Here is a 22,872-nt window from a genome sequence, read left to right as displayed (position 1 = left end):
CGAACATTCATATGAAAGTTCTGAGGACATTCAATTACTTCACAAATGTCCCTTGAAAGAGCTTCAGAATTTCGTTTGCCTTCAACATTCAATTTTGGAAACCCAAACTCGCTCACCCATGTCTTTATGGACCTTGCTTTGTACACTGGTCCAAATCATTTGGTAGAGGGGGGGGTTATGGTATGGGGTATTTTTTCAGGGGTTGGGCTTGTCCCCTTAGTTCCAGTGGTAACTCTTATGCCCCGTACACACGGTCGGACTTTGTTCGGACATTCCGACAACAAAATCCTCGGATTTTTTCCGACGGATGTTGGCTCAAACTTGTTTTGCCTACACACGGTCGCACAAAGTTGTCGGAATTTCCGATCGACAACCACGCGGTCACGTACACCACGTACGACGAGACTAGAAAAGGCCGGTTCAGAACCAAGCGCGGCACCCTTTCCCTTTGGGCTCCTTTTGCTAATCTCGTGTTAGTAAAAGTTTGGTGAGAGACGATTCGCGCTTTTTCAGACTCGTGGCTTTCAGATCGTTTTCTGCCGTTCAGTTTGTGCTTGTGGGTTTGTATTTGCTCTTCAGTGCGTGCAGTCAGTTCGTATCGGAGTTTTCTGTGCGATCTTGTCCGCTCGTTGCTGTTTTTCAGGTCGCTCTTCACAGGCCTTGCTGTTCTTCAGTGCGTTCTGTTACTTCGTTCTGAGCAGCCGACCGTTTTCTAGCCATGTTTCGTATGCGTACTCCTCGTGGAGTTCGTGCTGTGCGGGGGCTTGGTGTTGGGGTCCTGACCTTGACACAAGTCCAGTCCATGAACAGGGTGGGGGGGAGTTCATGGACCAAGAATTGGTTGCTTCAGCGTGCCCAGTTCTGTCATATGCCTTTGCTCCGTGAGATCCGTGAGAATAATCCTGATGATTTCAGGAACTTTCTCAGGATGACGAACCCCGTGTTTCACCGTTTGTTGGCTTCGCTGACCCCCTATATCAGCAGGCAGGATACCTGCATGAGGCAAGCCATCACTCCGGAGCAGAGGTTGGTCGCTACCCTGCGGTATTTGGCCACAGGGAGAAGTCTGCAGGACCTCAAGTTCTCGACAGGCATCTCCCCCCAGGCTCTTCTTTGTGGACATTTACTGCTTGTGTTTGTTTGAGCTGACCCTGACAGAAATGTGTGGAGTCCAGAAAATGTCGTGATTGTGTAACCTTATACAAAGCACTGTTGGCTGTTATTTACTAAATGCAAAGACACTTTTCACTACAAGTGCACTTGCAACTGCACTGAAACTGCACTTGCAGTGCAAAGTGGATTTCCCCTTAGGAAATTACCCCCATTTTCGCATAAAACAACAATTACATCACCCCAAAAGTGTTGTAGCGTTGAGACAATAATCCACACATTCTTGATGAGTAATCTTTTTAATACCTGCACAATCACATGTGCATTTACCAAAGGTTTTTCTGACAAACCAACATGTTTGTTGTATAACAATTTTTGTGGTGTCATTATCCAAAATCAAAATGTGCATTTTATAGAAAACAGGCCTGTGTAAAACCCACAAGAAAGACACAAATCTTGATCTTACAAAGTTCACATTTGGTAGAACTGGAAGGCAATATCAGACATGACTATTTAGGAACTGTGTTTGATATTGCATTCAGATGGGGGGAAATCACCCCTGGAAAAGCCAAATTTGGAAGATGCACACAAATTTCCCAATGTCAACATGTGCTATCTGCCATCAGGGGGGATCAAGGGACGTGTTTTGGGGGAGAAAGCCCTTCCTCACCGCTACTTTATAATTGAGGAAGGGGTTGCACCCCCAAAACACGTCCATTGATCCCCCGTGATGGCAGATAGCACATGTTGACACACTGTGTGCATCCTCCAAATTTGGCTTTGTGCAAAATCACAAAAACATTTCGCACATTGTAGCACACAAAAGAAGAAAGTGATTTGGAGGGGCTTTAAACTCGCCCCAAAACATCAATGATGTTTTTATATTTGGGAATAACATCATTGATGTTTTGCTTGATGATTTCCAATTGTAAATTACACCCCATGATCTCCCCGATCAGGATCTGGGCACTTTCTGATGTGAAAGGATCTTCATCCACAACCTCACGATCACCTAAAAAGAGAGGAAACACAAAATAAATTAGGTCTAAAAAAAATGCCGCCGTCCATCTCTTATCTGAGCCTGTGGTCGCAGACACTCACCTGTTGTGGTGACTACTTCCACCACGTCTTCTTCCTCCTGCTCATCTTGTGTTGGGGGGATTTCCCCTTCTTCCAGAGGGGGGGGTCTCTGGTCTCCTCGGATGAGGGGTGTCCTCCGAGTCTTTTCTCCCCTATGTAAAACAAAAATGGTATAATTAGCACACAGATATTTGATGGCAGAACTAGAAAGATGAAACATTGCTTGGAAGTGGGGTACAATTGTCTATTTTAGCCGAGTTCCAAGATGTAGCTTTTTTAGTGTCCTTTGTCAAGCTGCAATACTTTACCTGTTTGGTACAAGCTTCACAGATGTAGCCCCCCCTATAGTATACACTGGAACACCTGTGTGGCCCCCCTAATAAAAATGGTGTTCTGGGGTCCCACACTAGTGCTCCAGTGTCCAGATGTGAAAACAGCTGCTGAGTGTCCTCTCCTTACACACAATCTAGTTTGCATTTCATTCTAGTAACAAAGCCATCTACACAACCCAATTCTTTGAAGACAAGTATAGGGCCTCAAAATGGTGGCCAAATGCATATGGGCTAAACAATGGTATTTTATAGTCCGAAAAAAAAATGTGTGATCCGAACGAATAATGTGCCCATGAACATGAAAGTTGCCATTTTAAACTGTACAACAGTTCCTAAAAGCACATGGAGCAGCACGAACGTAATAAACACAAGAACAATAGGAACACAGCACAACTACTTACTTTTTTGCAGCACTCTCCGGATCTTTCTGTACTGCTCATGTTCTCGTAATTTGAGGTCCGACCACCACTTCCTGAGCTGATCTTTCGATCGTCGTACCCCGAATTTCCGGTGCAGACTCCTGACCACTTTCGCCATGATCTTGGCCTTTCGGACATTGGGGTTGGGGTAAGGCCCATACTTTCCATCATAGTCGGCCTTCTTCAGGATGTCCACCATCTCCAACATCTCCCCAAAGGACATATTTGAGTCCTTTAATCTCCTTCTGGATCGGGACGTTTCAGGCTCCGGCCTTTCCTCCTCCTCCTCGTTGCTGTACTTAGCATGATCCTGCTGTCTATCCGCCATGTGCTCTTCCTCCACTGCACCGAACGAAAAGGGGCGGGGAATAGAATAGAAAGAACGTCAGGGGCGGGCGGAGTTATACGCATGCGCAGTGTGACGCGCGCGTCTTACGTACGATCTGTGAGCGGAGGAAGGAGCATCGGAGACGCCGATCGTGCTAACGAAGGTAGGATCTAAACTTGGGCCTATACTGCTTCGAAATGGAAGCCTATATTGTAACAAGATTAGGGGAGTTTGGCCTGACATTAGGGTTTGTCTTGTGTTGTGTCTTGCAGAGAAAATGGATGGGTTCAACGACCACAATTTCCTGCTCCTGTTTATTGACAAGTACAGAGAGCTGCCCTGTCTGTGGCAGGTCAGACACCCCCACTATAATCACAAACAGAAGAGGCAGGCAGCGCTGGAGAAACTGCTGGAGTTGGTGAAGCCGGTGGTCCCCACAGCAACCATCCCCTATTTGAAAGCTAAAATTGGTGGCCTGAGGAGCACTTATCTTAGGGAGCGCAAGAAGGTCACAGATTCCCAGAGATCCGGAGCTGCAGCAGATGACATTTATGTCCCCAGGCTGTGGTACTATGAGAGACTGCGATTTCTGTCAGACCACACTGAAGTCAGGGAATCCCTCTCTACTCTTCCTTCCACGCTTCCTTCCACCCCAGCTGAGGCTTCCGATGTCCAACCTGGGCCTTCCAGCCAGGAAGAAGTGGAGGAGCCCAGCTTGAGTCAGGTATAGCATTCTTCTACAGATTTCTGGTCAATAAATAAATGATGTTTACTAGATGTTATTATTGAACACTAATTGCTGCTTGAAAAAAGTGTTTTACATATCAATAGACAGTAGTGGGCACCCAAAATTGGGACAAGAATGCAAAATGCTGGGCTCAGAAGGATAGTCTGTTATATTTGTTAACATTGAATTTGCAGCAGTCAGGAGGTGAAAATTGTGTGTGATTGATGAAAACAATACTAAAACTATGTCCCTTTTTCATACACAGGAAGCCCTCAGCCAGGAGGAGGCTGTGGAATGTGGCAGCCAGGAGGAGGCGGGGATTATTAGTGTCAGCCAGGAGGAGGCGGGGATTAGTGGCAGCCAGGAGGAGGCGGGGCTAAGTGTCAGCCAAGAGAAGCCAGGGACCAGTCGCAGCCTGACTGAGTCTCAGGTCCCTCCCCTCCGCCTGCCATATAAAAGGGCCAGGAAGGCCACTCCCAGTCCTGTGCAGGATTCAGCGTACAGGCTGATCCAGGAGGCTTCGGCGTCCCTCAGAGCCTTCCCCAGTCCTGAAGAGGCCTTTGCCTGCATGGCTGCCACCAAATTGCAGGGCATGCAGGAGGGCCAACGCAAGATTTCTGAGGACCTGATTTATAAAGTCCTACGTAAGGGGGAGAGTGGGGAACTGACACACAAGACGGATGTCATGGAGAGGGACGATCCTCCTCCTCCTCCTCCTCCTCCTGCTGCCACAACTCCACCACCACAGCCAAAGCCTGTAAGGAAGCGTGGAAGGAAGACCAAAGAGTGATGGCCCTGGGTTCAGTCTGGTCTGACAAAAGCTGCAGTCTCTTGTATGACCACAGCCTGGGGACACAGATGTCATCTGCTGCTTTCCGGATCTCTGGGACTTCTGGACCAGACTGCACTCCCTTAGATAAGGACTCCTCAGGCCACCAATTTTGCTTTTAAATAATTGATGTCTGCCCCGGGGGTCCAAGGCTTCGCCCACTTCTGCAGTTTCTCCAGCGTTGCCTCCCTCTTTGTTTATAGTTGTGACCCCTTAATAAAATATATTTCGGTAAATTCTACTCTCCTGTGTGTGTTTTCATCCAAAAAGGACAGTTTGTTGGTGACGATTCAGGTACATTTCTAAAGTACAATGTGAAATTAACAAGGGACAACAACACCAAACAATCTCCTCCTACAGATTAAATAGAACAACATATCAATGGTGTTGTGGGAACTTGTCACAAAAAACACACAAACATTTTCGGAAGTACAAATCAAAATCACCAAAAAAAAAATAAATAAAAAGAGAAACACAAAAAAAGATTCTACATTAAAGTAAAAAAACAAAAAAAAAAAAATATGTTGTCAGATGTGAGAAATCAAAATATATTGAGGGAATCCCGATAAATAGTAACGAAAAAAGTTTGTGAGAAGTGTGTGTGAATATGAGCATCAAAACGACTTAATTCTTGTCACATTATAAAGAAGAAGAGAGTGCGCTGTATTAAACCATTTTGAACATTGCAGCGTGATGAAAGTGCTTTATCCATTACGAACGCTAAGTTTACCAGAACGAGCTGTCCTGTGTCGGAATTTCTTCTGAGCATGCGTGGCACTTTGTGCGTCGGAACAGGCCACACACGGTTGGAATTGACGCGATCGGATTTTGTTGTCGGAAAATTTTATCTCCTGCTGTCCAACTTTGTGTGTCGGAAAATCCGATGGAAAATGTCCGATGGCGCCCACACACGGTCGGAATTTCCGACAACACGCTCCGATCGGACATTGTCCATCGGAAAATCCGACCGTGTGTACGGGGCATTAAGGTGTCAGCATACCAAGACATTTTGAACATTTTCATGCTCACAACTTTGTGGGAACAATTTGGAGATGGCCCTGCCCCCTTCCTGTTCCAACATGACTGCCCACCAGTGCACAAAGCAAGGTCCATAAAGACATGGATGAGTAAGTTTGGGGTGGAGGAACTTGACTGGCCTGCACTGAGTCCTGACCTCAGCCCAATAGAACAACTTTGGGATGAATTAGAGTGGAGACTTGCGAGCCAGGCTATCTTGTCCACATCAGTGCCTGACCTCACAAATGTGCTTCTGGATAAATGGTCAAACATTCCCATAGACACACTCCTAAACCTTGTGGACAGCCTTCTCAGAAGATTTGAAGCTGTTATAGCTGCAAAGGGTGGGCCAACTCAATAATGAACCCTACAGACTAAGACTGGGATGTCAAGTTCATGTGCATGTAAAGGCAGGCGTTCCAATCTATTTGGTAATATAGTGTATATTGGTTTTCCACACTGGGAATCTTGACTGTGCTTGTCATCCTAAAGAAGGGACCTAAATGTCCCTGCAATGTGACTAGATTTTTATCTAACATATATGGATCTTAAGTACATTTTTCTATTTGCAATTTGGAGTGCTGACCATCTTCTGTCTACTATGAACTTTAAACATGTCTGCCTCTGTCACCTCTATCAGTAGTTTTCACAAGAAAGATAAGATTGTTTTTGCTTCCAGTTCATTTCACAGGAAGTGCTTACAATGGTAACCTTTTATTAACATGATTTAAATACTCTTGCTTTTTCTGTATGTAAATGTGGGGGGCAAGTAGAAAAAAATAAGAATTCAAGTACATCCAAAGGCTACTGTGTGACAGTCTAAACAAGTCACAAATCCAGGCTTTAATTAATGCACAAGCCTCGTAAAGTAAACAAAAAACTTCCTTTCCCTTCCCTGACTGTGCCAAATGCACCTTCATTTGTCTCACATGCTCCCCCTCCCAGACACTGCAGCTCACAGTGGGAGGGTTTCAACAATCCAGAAAGCAGTGACCAGAACTAGGCGTGCCCAGGTGCTGATTGACATGCTGCTGACTAGTGAATCACTAGTGACAAAGCTAATAGCCACACCCACTGCAACATTTCATCCCACTGTAGTGCAAGCAGGTACAGCTTGCATGAGGGACAATGCTGCTCTGAATTCAGGAGCAAGGCAGAATCATTCTCACTGTGTTGAAGGTCCTCCTAGGATCCAAACAGGTAAGTTAGTTGCTGGAACTACAGGGGGCCTCTTGCTCAGCAGCTCTGCAATGATGGTGAGCCGAAGTCCATCTTGTACCACCAGTTTACAGTAAAGACACTTATTGCATTCATTTTAGTGGTGACCGTTAGTATAGTTGACGACCTCAGCACCACATCCCATATAAAATATATAAAAAAAACTGAAAGAAATGAGTAGTGGGACTTTTTAGGTGCAAATATAGATGCCCTCAGGAAAAATACACATACAAACTTATATAAAATCATTAATTTGATTCCAAAACATATTGTTAAAAAGCGAGCAAGTAACTCATATGCCCTGTACACACGGTTGGACTTTCTGATGGAAAATGTGCAATCGGAGCTTGTTGTTGAAAATTCCGACCGTGTGTGGGCTCCATCGGACCTTTTCCATCAGAATTTCTGACACACAAAGTTTGAGAGCTGGCTATAAAATTTTCCGACAACAAAATCTGTTCCCGTAAATCCCGACCGTGTGTAGACAATTCTGACGCACAAAGTGCCACGCATGCTCAGAATAAATTACGAGACGGAACTGCTCGGTCTGGTACAATTAGCGTTCGTAATGGATATAGCACTTTCTTCACACTGCAATGTTTTAAATAGTTTAATGCAGCACACTCTCTTCTTCTTTATAATGCTAGAAGAATGAAGTTGTTTTGCTGCTCATATTCACACAAACTTCTCACAAACTCCTTTCTTTATTATTTCTCGTGATTTCATGAATATAATATTTGTATTTGTCAGATCTACCGAAAAACTATTTTGGTTTTATGTTTTTATAATTTGTATTATTTGTGGTTTGTTTTTTTAATCCAGGTCTCCTGTTTTTTTTTGTTTTTGTTTTTTGGTGATCTCCATAATTGTTTTGGGTGTGTTTTGTGTGTCAAGTTACCACAACACCATTATTATCTTGTATTTTTTAATCTCAAGGAGGTTGCTTGGTGTTGATGTCCCTTGTTGATTTGACATTGTGTTTTTGAAATGTACCTGCCTACTCACAAACTGTCCTTTTTGAAGTAAAACACATAGGCAAGTATTTGTTTCCTTACAGGCTGTGGCTGTGGTGTTGGAGGTGTGGCCCCTTATTTAGGGCTTGTAAGATGAGATACTCACATATTAGGCATTGGCCCTCCTCCATTTCTAGCATTTTGCAGGCTGTAATGTAGGCAACTTCCTCTTGAACACTGGGGGGGTTTCTGAGGGCCGCAGTAGCCTTCCAAAATAGGCCAATTGCTGCCTCCTTCAGATTACTCCTCTTCCTGCCACTTTTTTGTGGAAGGCCGAGGGGAGGGACCTGGGTATCGGGCAGGCTGCTGGGCCCGGCCACCTCCTGGCTGCCACTTACCCCCGCCACCTCCTGGCTGAGACTTTCCTGTATATGAAAAAGGGACATAGTTTTAGTTTTTTGTTCATCAATCACACACAATTTTCAGCTCATGACTGTTGGAAATTGAATGTTAATAAATAGAAAAGACTATCATTCTGACCCCAGCATTTTTCATTCTTGTCCCAATCATTTGTGGCCACTACTGTCTATTGATATGTAAAACACTTTGTGAAATCAGAAATTATTTATCAAAACTAACATATATTTAACATCATTAATTTGACAAACAGAAATATTTAGAAGAATGCTATACCTGACTCAAGCTGGGCTCCTCCACATGTTGCTGCCTGGAAGGCCCAGGTTGGACATCAGAAGCCTCAGCTGGGGGGGGGGGGGCGTTGAAGGAAGACTGGAGAGTGCTGGCCTGGGTTCAGTCTTGTCTGCCAGAAAATGCAGTCTGTCATAGTACCACAGCCTGGGGACATAAATGTCATCTGCTGCAGCTGCTGATCTCAGGGAATCCTGGACCTTCTTGTGCTCCCTAAGATAAGGGCTCCTCATGCCACCAATTAGGGCCTTCAAATAGGGGATGTCTGCCGTGGGGATCATCGGCTTCACAAATTCCACCAATTGATCCAGCGCTGCCTTCCTCTTTGTTTGATTCTTATAATCGGGGTGGTTTACCTGCCACAGACAGGGCAGCTCCCTGTACATATCAAGGAATATGGGGATAAAGTCATGATCATTCACTAAATCCATTTTCTCTGCAAGACACAACACAAGACAAACCCTAATGTCAGGCTAAACTTTCCTAATCTTGTCCCAATATACTGTAAGCCTCAATCTAAAAGCAGTATATGCCAAAGGTAAAATTGTACCTTCGTTATCACGGATGGCGCTTCCGCTACTCCTTCCTCCGCTCACAGATCGTACATACGACGCACACGTGTTACGCTTTATATACACTGCACATGCGTGAAACTCCACCCCTGACGTTCTCTCTAGTCTATTCCCTGCCCTTTCTCTTTCGGCGCAGTGGGGAGAGCACATGGAGGAGACAGAGCAGGTGCATGATAATAGCAGCAACGAGGAGGAGGAAAGCCCGGAGCCAGAAACGTTCCGATCCTGCAGGCGATTTAAGGCATCAAATATGGCCTTTGTAGAGATGGTGGAGATGGTGGACATCTTGAAAAGGACCGACTATGACGGGAAGTATGGACCTTACCCAAGCCCAAATGTCAGAAAGGCCAAGATCATGACTAAAGTTGTGAAGAGTCTGCACAGGAATTTTGGGGTACGACGATCCAAGGATCAACTGAGGAAACGGTGGTCGGACCTGAAATTAAGGGAGCACGATCAGTGTAGAAGGATCAGGAGAGTGTTGCAAAAAAGTAAGTAGTTGTCCTGTGTTCCTATTCTCTCTTTTTATTACGTTAGTGCTGCTCCATGTGCTTTTCTTTACTGTTGTACAGTTTAAAATGGCAAATTTCATGTTCATGGGCACATTATTCGTTCGTAGGAAACATTGTTCGTTCGGCCACTAAAATACAATGTTTTGGCCAGATGCAGTTCAATACATTTTTTTTGGCCTACTTCTATTAAAAAAAGTTTGTTGTCTAGATGGGTTTGTAACTAGAATGGAATGCAAACTAGATTCTGTGTAAGGAGAGGACACTCAGCAGCTGTTTACACATCTGGACGCTGGAGCACTAGTGTGGGACACCAGAGCAAACTTTTTATTAGGGTGTCCCACACAGGTGCTCCAGTGAATACTATAGGGGTGTCTCCATCTGTGAAGCTTGCACAAAACAGGTAAGTATTCAAGCTTTACAAAGGTAAAAAAAATACATTCTTGGGACTCTGTTAAAACAGACAATTGTACAACACTTCCAAGCAATGTTTCATATTCCTATTTCTGCCCTCAAATATCTGTGTGCTAAGTATACCTATTTTTTTTCACATAGGGGAGACACCACTCATCAGAGGAGACCAGGAACTCCCCACCTCAGGAAGAAGGGGAAATCCCCCTAACCCAACCAGAGGAAGAGGAGGGAGATGTTGTTGAAATTGGCAAAATTGACAGCACAACAGGTAAGTGTCTGTGACCACAGCTTCAGGTAATAGATGGATGCCTGCATATTTATAATACATGGTGCGTTTTTGTTTTTTTAGGTGATGGGGATTTTGTGGAAGAAGGTCATTTCACCAGTGAAAGTGCCCAGATCCTCATCGGGGAGATAATGGGGTGCAATAGAGATTTAGAAAATCTAAAGGAAAACATCAATGATGTTCAAAAAAATGAAGAACATAATTGATGTTTTAGGGAGAATCTAAAACACCCAGAAATCCCTAACTTTTTTCTTGTTTATTTTTGTTTTTATGACTAATTTTTTACATATTTTAAAAGCCAAATTTTGAAGATGCACACAGTGTGTCAACATGTGCTATCTGCCATCACGGGATATCAATGTATGCGTTTTGTGGGTGCATCCCCTTCCTCAATAATAAAGTAGGTGAGAGAAAGGGGTTGCACCCCAAAAACACGTCCATTGATCCCCCATGATGGGAGCTAGCACATATTGACATTAGGCATGGGATCAGGAGGGAAATCTCCATTTTGAATCCCAATTTGTGTGCATCTTCAAAATGTGGCTTTTACAGGGGTGACATCACCTCATCTGATGAAGGCAATATCAAACACAGTTTGTACATACTCATGTCTGATATTGCCTTCACTTTATCAAAGTTGAACTTTGTAAGTTCCAGAGTTGTGTACTGTTTTATGGTTTTAAACATGCCTGTTTTACCTATAAAAGGCGATTTCAACTTAATGTGACCTAAAAAAAATGTTATACAACAAACATGTTGGTTTGTTCAAAAACCCTTTTATAAACGCACATGTGATTGTGCTTTCAGTAAAAAGTTTGATAATCAACAATGTGTGGCTTCTTCTTTCAATGCTCAAAAGCAGTTTTTGGAGTAAAGTTGTTTTTTTCAGTGGCAATGGGGGTTATTTACTAAAGGCAAATCCACTTTGCACTACAAGTGTAGTTTCAGTGGAGTCTCAAGTGCACTTGTAGTGCAAAGTGGATTTTCCTTTAGTAAATAACACCCAACAGTGCTTTATAATTTTACACAATCATGCCATTTTCATGACTCCCCAAATTTCGGTCATGGTGCTGAAAATGATGAATATTTTTGTCAGTAATGCATTATATACATTAACAACAAAAGCAAGGTGTGTCTGTAGCAGACCCACAACCTAATAATAATAGTTAGCTGAAGAAGAGATTGTCACCTCATGTCTCAAAGAACTTTTGTTTGCACCGTTGAAGAAAAAGGCCAAAAAAATAATACCTATAAAAGATAACCGAGGAGACAGCTAAAAGAAAGCCAAGCAGTAAATCAAAGCAAATATTTGCTCAGTTTCAAATATATTTTTATGTAGCCTTCCTGAAGGTATTCCCGAGTGTGGCTCGGGGTTAAATTTCAGCACCATTAGCGGTTACCCCGAGCCACACTCGGGATTGCATTGCAGGATCCCGGTACGGTATACTTACCTTGTCCCCAGGATCCTGCGATGTCCCCCTGCGGTGTCTGTGGTCAGTGTCCTCCTCCCGAAGCCTCTCTGTGCCAGGCTCCTTTCCCTGCGAGCATCGCGACGCACTGGGGCGGAGCCTGGCGGCAAATTAAAAAAGTGTAAAAATCATAACACATACAGTACACTGTAATCTTACAGATTACAGTACTGTATGAAATGATTTCACATCCCTTTTGCCCCCAATGCTTTGTCCAATGCCCTGCATGCAGTTTTATATGATATATACTGTTTTTTCTGCCTGGAAACTTGAGATTGTCCATAGCAACCAAAAAGTGTCCCTTTATGTTAAAAGTGGCTTTAGACCAGCTAGAAAACAGCGATAGTAAATTAGAACACTTGCAGAATTGAGCGATAGTGAATCGTGGGGAAATGTATTTTATTATTATTATATTATTATTTTTAATAATTATTTATATTTATTTATTATATTATAATTTATGATTTTGTGTTTCAAACTTCATCATACCCAGGATATCTACTAGACTCTTAGTGGACAGATTTAAGTGTGTTATTGCTAAGAATTACAGGCCTACTATATAAAATGCCAAATTTCTATGCAAAATAATGGTACAGTTTTGAGACGCAAAAATCTGAAATAATCATACCAGGGAGGTTAAAAAATGTCTAAAACATTGTCTGGCATATCGATGGCCCCCCTACCTGCAAAGTATTCAAGGTATCTTAAACGGACCTCATGGGCACTCTGGTGGGGCAAGCCAGGACGGCCAGTTTCAAGCGCCGTCAGGGTTGGTTCATTTAGAATTCCGGCCTCAGGCCCAACTGAGGCAGCATAGTTCACAGAATTTCTTCTAAAAAAATTGTGGAGAACACAGCAAGACAGGATGATGTGATTGAGTTTATATTCCGCCATGTGTATCGGTGTAGGAAAGAGGCGGAACCGGCTGGCCATTATTCCAAATGTGTTCTCCACCACTCTTCTGGCTCTGGCCAGCCAGTAATTAAAAACCCCTCTGGTCCAGGGTGAGCGTCCTCATAGGGAATGGCCACATAAGATGGTCCCCCAGCGCAAACGCTTCATCCACAACGAAGATGAATGGGAGTCCTTCCACATTGTCTTCTGGAGGTGGCGAGCCCAAGCTGCCATTCTGGAGACACCTGTTGAACTCGGTCTGGGTGATGACTCCACCATCCGACATCCGCCCATTCTTCCCCACGTCCACATAGAGGAACTCGTAAGTAGCCGACACCACCGCCAACATCACAATACTATTGAACCCCTTGTAGTTGTAATAGTATGACCCCGAGTTGGGGGGTGGGACAATGTGGACGTGTTTCCCATCAATTGCCCCTCCACAGTTGGGAAAGTCCCAACAGGTGGCAAAGTGGGAGGCCACAGTCTGCCATTCCTGTGGCGTGGAAGGAAATTGTTGAGTCAAACAAGAAAAAAAATTAGTAATTTTGCACATAAACATTGAAAGCAGATTAGACACAAATATTCTTGGCCAAAATCACTATAACATTTATTTTAGGGAGTATTTAAAGACAAAAGTATAAGGTCCACCTATCAGATTCCTCACCCCCTCTGATGGCCCATTGTAAAAATGTTAGGGGGGGAGATGTTTTGGACAGGTAACCCTCTCCACTTCATTGAGAGATGAATGCATAAATAATGTGTATTACTTTGACCAGTCCCTCCTTACTTACACTATTGGCAGCCCACTGGACAGGTAAGAAGTGTCATTATACAAAAATATGAATACACACTGTACAAATTGAAGCACGTTTTTATATTCTGCAATTACCTATCAAGATAATAATAGGATACAAAAACTTTAAACAGTACCATTTAAAAGTATTCAGGAAGGCCCTTGCACTACATGCTTTGGGGAATTCATCCATAAGAATGACCACAAAAGAGGTAGGTATAGTGTGTATGGGTTTGGCAAAGTCAGCAGATAGAGGATTGGTATTAGCTGAGTTAGCGGTTGGGGGGAGGGAGGGGCTGGGGAAGACCCAGCTGTCATGGTGCATGTTGGCAAGTCAGAGGCAGATGGAGTGTTCTAAAGAACGATTTTAGGAGCTAAATTGAGGAAAAGGACCTCCAAGGTAGTATTCTCAGGAATACTACCGGTACATCGAGCCACACCAGAAAGGCAGAGGGAGATTAGGGAAGTAAACAAGTGGCTGAAGAGCTTGTGTAGTAAGGAGGGGTTTGGGTTCCTGGAGGACTGGGCCGAATTCTCAGTAGATAACCGGTACTATAGAAGGGACGGACTGCACCTAAATGAGGAGGGTGCAGATCTGCTGGGAATGAAGATGGTCAAAAAGTTAGAGGGGTTTTTAAACTAGGCAATGGGGGGGAGGGTCCAGAGGTAGAGATAGTCAGCGCGGAAGATATTCCAGAGGGTAGTATTGGGGGCAGGTTGACCAAAGCACAAAAACACAAGGTAAGTATAGTAGCAAGTCTAGTTGCAATCTCGAAACACCCAATACGAGGACAATATGCGACCGGTCTAAACTATGTGGCATGTTCACCAATGCCAGGAGCATGGTGGACAAGATGGGTGAACTAGAGATACTGTTGTACGAGGAGGATTTGGATTTTGTGGGAATTTCAGAGACCTTTTTCAACAGCTCTCATGATTGGCTGGCAAACATTCAAGGGTATACCGTTTACCGCAAGGATAGAGAGAGTAAAAAAGGGGGAGGGGTATGCCTATATATCAAGAATAATGTACAAGTGAATGTGAGAGATGACATCACTGAGGGAGCTAGGAAGGAGGTGGAATCCTTATGGGTAGAGCTCCAAAGGGATGAAGCTGAGGGGAAAATAATACTGGGAGTATGCTATAGGCCCCCTAACCTGAGGGAGGAAGTGGAGACAGATCTCCTATCACAATTTGGATTAGCAGCAAGGATGGGAAGTGTTATCATAATGGGGGATTTTAATTATCCAGACATAGACTGGGCGGAGGGAACCGCGCATTCATTTAAGGCTCGCCAGTTCCTTAATGTCTTGCAGGACAATTTTATGGGTCAGATGGTAGACGCACCAACTAGAAATAAAACATTACTGGATCTATTGATTACCAACAATACAGACCTGATCATGGATGTGGAAATACGGGGCAATTTAGGTAACAGCGATCACAGGTCAATTAGTTTCAGTATAAATAACACAAATAGGAAACATAAAGGGAATACAAAGACACTGAATTTCAAAAAAGCCAACTTCCCTAAACTACAAACCTTGCTAAAAGGCATAAATTGGGATAAAATATTAGGAACAAAGAATACGGAAGAGAGATGGGTTTGCTTTAAGAGTATATTAAATAAGGACATTAGCCAATGTATCCCATTGGCTAATAGATTTAAAAGAGCGAACAAAAGTCCTGGATGGCTTAACTCCAATGTAAAAATGCATATCAAAGCAAAGGAGAAGGTCTTCAAAAAATACAAGGTTGAGGGATCATCCTCAGCATTCAGTGCAATTAGGACGGCTAAGATAGAACATGAAAGAAACATAGTGGAGGAGAGCTAAAAAAAATCCCAAGAAATTCTTTAAGTATGTAAACAGTAAAAAAGGGAGGACAGACCATATTGGCCCCATAAAGAATGAGGAAGGACATGTGGTTACAAAGGATGGGGAGATGGCGAAGGTATTGAATTTATTCTTCTCCTCAGTCTTCACGAGGGAATCGGGGGGCTTCAGTAACCCAAACTGCAGTGTTTATCCTCATGACACAACACAGGAAGCACCTCCATGGTTAACAGAGGACAGAATTAAAATTAGACTTGAGAAACTTAACATTAATAAATCACCAGGACCAGATGGCTTGCATCCGAGGGTACTTAGGGAACTAGGTCAAGTGATTGCCAGACCGTTGTTCCTAATTTTTACAGATAGTCTACTGACTGGAATGGTACCAGCTGATTGGAGAAAAGCCAATGTAGCACCAATATTTAAAAAGGGCCCAAAATACATCCCTGGGAATTACAGACCAGTTAGCCTAACATCAATAGTATGTAAACTCTTGGAGGGAATGATAAGGGACTATATACAAGATTTTAGTAATGAGAACGGTATCATTAGCAGTAATCAGCATGGATTCATGAAGAATCGTTCTTACCAAACCAATCTACTAACCTTCTATGAGGAGGTGAGTTGCCATCTAGATAAAGGAAGGCCCGTAGACGTGGTGTATCTGGATTGTGCAAAAGCATTTGACACAGTTCCTCATAAACTTTTACTGTACAAAATAAGGTCCGTTGGCATGGACCATAGGGTGAGTACATGGATTGAAAACTGGCTACAAGGGCGAGTTCAGAGGGTGGTGATAGGGGAGTACTCGGAATGGTCAGGGGTGGGTAGTGGGGTTCCCCAGGGTTCTGTGCTAGGACCAATCCTATTTAATTTGTTCATAAATGACCTCGAGGATGGGATAAACAGTTCAATCTCTGTATTTGCAGACGATACTAAGCTAAGCAGGGCAATAACTTCTCCACAGGATGTGGAAACCTTGCAAAAAGATCTGAACAAATTAATGGGGTGGACAACTACATGGCAGATGAGGTTCAATGTAGAAAAATGTAAAATAATGCATTTGGGTGGCAATGATATGAATGCAATCTATTCACAGGGGGGAGAACCTCTGGGTGAATCTAGGATGGAAAAGGACCTGGGGGTCCTAGTAGATGATAGGCTCAGCAATGGCATGCAATGCCAAGCTGCTGCTAACAAAGCAAACAGAATATTGGCATGCATTAAAAAGGGGATTAACTCCAGAGATAAAACGATAATTCTCCCACTCTACAAGACTCTGGTCCGGCCGCACCTAGAGTATGCTGTCCAGTTCTAGACACCAGTCCTCAGGAAGGATGTACTGGAAATGGAGCGAGTACAAAGAAGGGCAACAAAGCTGGAGGATCTTAGTTATGAGGAAAGGTTGCGAGCACTGAACTTATTCTCTCTGGAGAAGAGACGCTTGAGAAGGGATATGATTTCAATATACAAATACCGTACTGGTGACCCTACAATAGAAATAAAACTTTTTTGCAGAAGAGAGTTTAACAAGACTCGTGGCCACTCATTAAAATTAGAAGAAAAGAGGTTTAACCTTAAACTACGTACAGGGTTCTTTACTGTAATGCCCCGTACAGGGTCCTATCACACATTTTCCGTCGGAAAATCCGACCGTGTGTACGGGGCATTAGAGCGGCAAGGATGTGGAATTCCCTTCTACAGGCGGTGGTCTCAGCGGGGAGCATCGATAGCTTCAAGAAACTATTAGATAAGCACCTGAAGGACTGCAACATACAGGGGTATACAATGTAATACTGACACATAATCACACATAGGTTGGATTTGATGGACTTGTGTCTTTTTTCAACCTCGCCTACTATGTAACTATGTAACTATGACATTCACAGCATATTACAATCATGGTAATTAGGGAATGATGAAAGAAATACAATACATTAACAAACATTAAATACATATAATGAGATTTTAAAGGGGAAATCTTACTTTAATATAGTCCTTCTGTAGGACCTGGATGATGGCAGAACAGGTCTCTGGAATAATGATCCCCAGAGCCTGGGGGGAGATGCCTGTCGAGAACTTGAGGTCCTGCAGGCTTCTCCCCATCACCAAGTACCGCAACGTGGCGACTAGCTTCTGCTCCGGAGTGATGGCTTGCCTCATGCAGGTATCCTGCCTGCTGATAAAAGGGTCAGCAAAGCCAACAAACAGTCAAAAATGGGGTCCGTCATCCTGAGAAAGTTCCTGAAATCATCAGGATTATTCTCACGGATCTCACGGAGCAAAGGCATGTGACAGAATTGGTCACGCTGGAGCAAGAAATTCTTGGTCCATGAACTCCTCCTCGCCCTGTTCATGGACTGGGCTTGTGTCAAAGTAAGAACACCAACACCAAGCCCCCGCGCAGCACGAACTCTACGAGGAGTACGTATACGCAACATGGCTTCAAAACAGTCGGCTGGTCAGAACAAAGTAACAGAACGCACTGAAGAACAGCAAGGCCTGTGAAGAGCGACCTGAAAATCAGCAACGAGTGGACAAGAACGCACTGAATAATCAAATACGAACTCACTGCACGCACTGAAGACCAGATAAAAACCCACAAGCACAAACTGAACAGCAGAAAAACGATCTGAAAACCACGAGTCTGAAAAGCGCGAATCGTCTCTCACCAAACTTTTACTAACACGAGATTAGCAAAAGGAGCCCAAAGGGTGGCGCGCTTGGTATTGAACTGGCCTTTTATAGTCCCGTGGTATGTGTTGTACGTCACCGTGTTCTTGACGTTCGGAAATTCTAACAACTTTGTGCGATCGTCTGTATGCAAGACAAGTTTGAGCCAACATCTGTCGGAAAAAATCTGATGGATTTTGTTGTCAGAATGTCCGGTCAATGTCCGATTGTGTGTACAGGGCATTAGAGCCCTTTCACACTGACAGCGCGGCCGCGTTAGTGGTAAAGCGCCGCTAGTTTTATCGGCCCTTTACCGTAGTTTTAGAGGTGCCTTTCGGCCGCTAGCGGGGCTTAAAAGTGCCCCCAAAGCGCCGCTGCCGAGGCGCTTCGACGCCACTGCCCATTGAAATCAATGTGTATACACCGCTCCTAAAGCGTCCCAAAGATGCTCCTTGCGGGACTTTTTTTTAACATCCTGCCAGTGCAGCGCCCCAGTGTGAAAGCACTTTGGCTTTCACACTGGGATTGCAGATGAGGCATTTTTCAGGCGCTTTACAGGCGCTATTTTTAGAGCTAAAGTGCCTGAAAAACGTCTCCAGTGTGAAAGTGGTCTTAAGGGTAAAAGTAAACTGGATGATCCTTGTTGCAAATATATAGTCAGCGACCCCATAACCTTCCCATACATACCAATTAGCATGTAAATTATGTTTAACCAATAATACATAAATTAAGACAAAGTATAAGGAAGGCGCAGTATCCCAATGCGTTTCGCAAGTTCAGCATCTTCAGGGGTTCAAGGGGTGCAGCTGAAGAGTAATTACAGCAAATGTCGTTTACATATTTAAACAACAGTCAGTGGATGTAACATGTTGGCAGTGATATGGCTACAATTAAATATAATAGTGTACTTACAACAATATTTGTCATCTAAAGGAAAGAAAACTGTTGCGTCTATAGGTGAAGATGCATAGGGAACAAATGCAGAGACGGAGACAGCACTAGCTTTGGGTGATAAATATTGTTGTGAGTACATTTATTCATTTATATTATATTTATATTTATATTTATCTTTTCCCGACATCTTAAGGTTGGTCACTGGATCTTCTTTGACAGTAGGGCAGTCTTTTTCAACTGGGATGCCATGGCACCCTGGAGTGCCATTTTGGTTCATCAGGAGTGCTGGGGAAAATGCCTGAAAATTGCCCCAAATTGCCCAGAAATGTCAAAAAGGCATAGAGTAGATCAAGCCTGCTGTTTTTTTCTACACAAAGCCACTGGTTTTTATTGTGCAATATTACTATCTTGGGCAATGAGTGGGCTGGCTGACAGCATCTTACAAACCAATAATGTAATTGGTAAATTAGGGGCGCATCGGGTGCCTGCACAGAATTCTTGTTTGCCCCTCTCTGTCAGCAATGGGGTCATGTTAGCTGCATGAGGACAGAAACAGAAATCTCCATTGTACAAACGTTGGGTGTCCAGTGTGTAGGGATTTCCAAAGCATAGCTTGTCTAAGCATTATGCTTTGCAACATAATCATAATCCTGAGGGTACCATCTTTTTAGGAATAGATAGGTTTACTAGTCATTGGAGGGGTAGCAATGTAGTCAGAGAGGTTGCTAGGTTAGAAACGAGATGGATATATCAAGCTAAAACCTATACCCCATTCGGTATGAATATCGAATGGGATATGAATTATTTTATTAATAATAGTTAAATATAGATGTTGCCACTCGCTTGATATTTTAGATGTATATGTTAACCTCCCTGGTGGTATGGTTATTTCAGATTTTAGGTGCTGAAAGCGGTACCATTATTTTGCATGGAAATTTGGTGTTTTATATTGTAGGCCTGTAATTCTTATGAATAACTCACTGAAATCTGTCCAAACAAGAGTCTAGTAAACATCCTGGGTATGATAAAGTTTGAAACACAAAATCATAAATTATAATATAATAAATAACTATAAATAATAACAAATAATAATATAATAGTAATAATACTTTTTATTCAATAAATTTTAGTAAATAATATAATCAAAAACACTGACATTTTTTTTGGCCAAACAAGAGTGCAATATTAGTAGTCATACTGCTTTAGTAAACGTCTCGGGTATGGAAAATTTTAAAACATGGTACAGCACAAAGTCCGACATCACAGTCAGGACAGTAGAACTGGGTTTCTTTTCTGATTTTCCTTCCAGTGTCGTTGCGCTTAGAGCAGAAAACCACACACATCCTTGTGGGTGCTGCCTTCTTTTCCGTTGGTGGAATGTGGTCCATAAAGTGAGGACCTGTCAGGCGTTCCAGGTTCACAACGCCAGCAGCACAACGTCCAGATCTATTTACAGTGGTTGGTGTTTGGTGCTTGAGAAATATAAGTTTGGCAACTTTCCAAACGAAGTCTGCATGAATCACAGGCCTGTCACTCTTTTTTTTTTAGAAGAATGAAAGCATTCCACAGGCACTCTTCAAGAAGATGCCTGAAGATTTTTTTGTAATATTTTTTTTGTTGTTTTTTCATAGCAGGATAAAAAGTAATGGCCTGGTCAGCTCGGTCAACACCTCCCATGGTGTTGTTGTAGTCCATCACGACTTGTGGTTTCATTACGTCTTTTCCACCTTTTGTATGTACCATGACAGTAGAGGTGTTGTGAATGGTACTCATTAGGCACACATCTTTTTTGTCGCGCCATCTCAGTGTCATCATTGTGCCTTTCTGCCAGGCAACTATTTCTCCTGCCTTGAGCTTTTTATTGCCAAAGGTTCCTGGCATGTCACGCCGGTTAGCTCTAACAGTCCCATATGCATCCGTCTTGTGCTGTAAAAGGAACTCACAGAACTCACAGAGTTCTGGAGAAGTGTAAAAATTATCTGTGGTTACACAGTACCCCTGATTCAGCAATGGCTCAATCAAAGTAAGAACAGAAGCGGTTGCCATTCCATAATTACTGAATCTTTTGTTGAATTTGGTCCCTTTCCAGGTGTAAAGGACCGAATTCCATATGTAACCAGTGCTGGCTTCACAGAGCATGAATAATTTTATGCCAAATTGTGCTCTCTTAGACGCAATGTACTGTATCCAGCTAAGTCTTCCTTTCGTCGATACTGACGTCTCTGTCCGGTACATAGGTCTGCTGGAAATTTTTCTGAATAATTTGATATACCTCCCAAATCTTTTTCAGTTTTGGAGCTGGATGAGAAGTCTCATCAAATTCTTCATTATTTTGAAAGTGCAGGTATTTCATTATGAGAGAAAATTTGTACTCCGACATGACGGTGCCAAAAAAAGGAGTGGCTAGTAATTTGTTGGTTGTCCAGTACCGCTTCTGCAGGGGTTTTCCCACCACTCCCTGAAGAATAATTAGGCCCAGAAACTTCCAGATGTCCTCTTTGGTCACTGGTTGCCACTTTCTGCTCCTTAAAATCTCTGAGGTATAGCAGCTTGTTGTCTCCGTAACAATTCTTTCTATAACCTCATCAGTCAAAAGAGTTGGAGGTATCCCAAGGGGCTGTCATGTTTAACCTCCACTTTGGTACCGGGCGCTCTGGTAAACGGGAATCTTGGGGGCGTTGCGTGCTCCATACCGCAGTCAATCGAGCACCAAGTCCGCACATCACTGGGCACAGTCGCAGGATCATCGCTGAAATCGCTTTCCGTGCCTGATGACGAATTTCCCCAAGAATCACTATCACTTACTTCTGCAAGCGATTCTGTATCGCTGTCGCTGTTTTCCAGCAGGTCATATGTCGCTTTTGAAATAGAGGTGCGCTTTTTTGATGCCATGGTCACTCTGCAGTTTCCAGACAGAAAGTACAGTAAAACTGTAGGCAGGGGCACTGGACAAAGCACTGGAGGGCAAACTAAGGTCAATTTTATTTTATTTAGTAATGTAATCCAATAAGATTACAATGTATCAGTGTATTTGTGCTTCATACATTTTGAATTTGCCGCTGGTTCCACCCCCCTGCGTCGCGACGCTCGCAGGGAACGGAAGCCAGGGCACATAGAGCACACAGTGCATCGGGAGGAAGATGGGGCCACTGTACACAGCGGGAGTACATCACGGGATCGCGGGGACAAGATAAATAACCCGTTCCGGGATCCAGCGATGCGATCCCGAGTGTGGCTCGGGGTTACTGTTAATGGTACTGAAATATCACCCTGAGCCACACTCAGGAATACCGCCGGGGGGGGGGGGGGGGGGGTTAAGGTGTGTTTTATAGTTGTAATGTACTTAGTAACCACAAGATGGCGTTGTTCCCTGATATCTTTGCTTTTAATGGACCTAAGTTGTCTATAGTTAACAAGTACCTGTTATAACTTTGAATGATTGCGATTCACTTCCTTATTAGGGGGTGATATCTTATAGAACTGGATATATTATCATTTTTATTAACCACTTATTAACCACCCGGAAGATTTGGCTGCTCAATGACCAGGCCATTTTTTGCGTTACGGCACTGCGTCACTTTACCTGACAATTGCTTGGTCGTGCGACGCTGTACCCAAACAAAATTGATGTCCTTTTTTTCCCCCACAAATAGAGCTTTCTTTTGGTGGTATTTGATCATCTCTGCGGTTTTTATTTTTTGCGCTATAAACAAAAAAAAGTGACAATTTTTAAAAAAACACAATACTGTATTTTGTACTTTTTGCTATAATAAATATCTCCATTTTTTTTTAAAAAGAGCAATTTTTTT

Source organism: Aquarana catesbeiana, linkage group LG04 (assembly GCF_042186555.1).
Source record: "Aquarana catesbeiana isolate 2022-GZ linkage group LG04, ASM4218655v1, whole genome shotgun sequence".
Lineage (NCBI taxonomy): Eukaryota > Metazoa > Chordata > Amphibia > Anura > Ranidae > Aquarana > Aquarana catesbeiana.
This window is presented reverse-complemented; position numbering follows the sequence as displayed.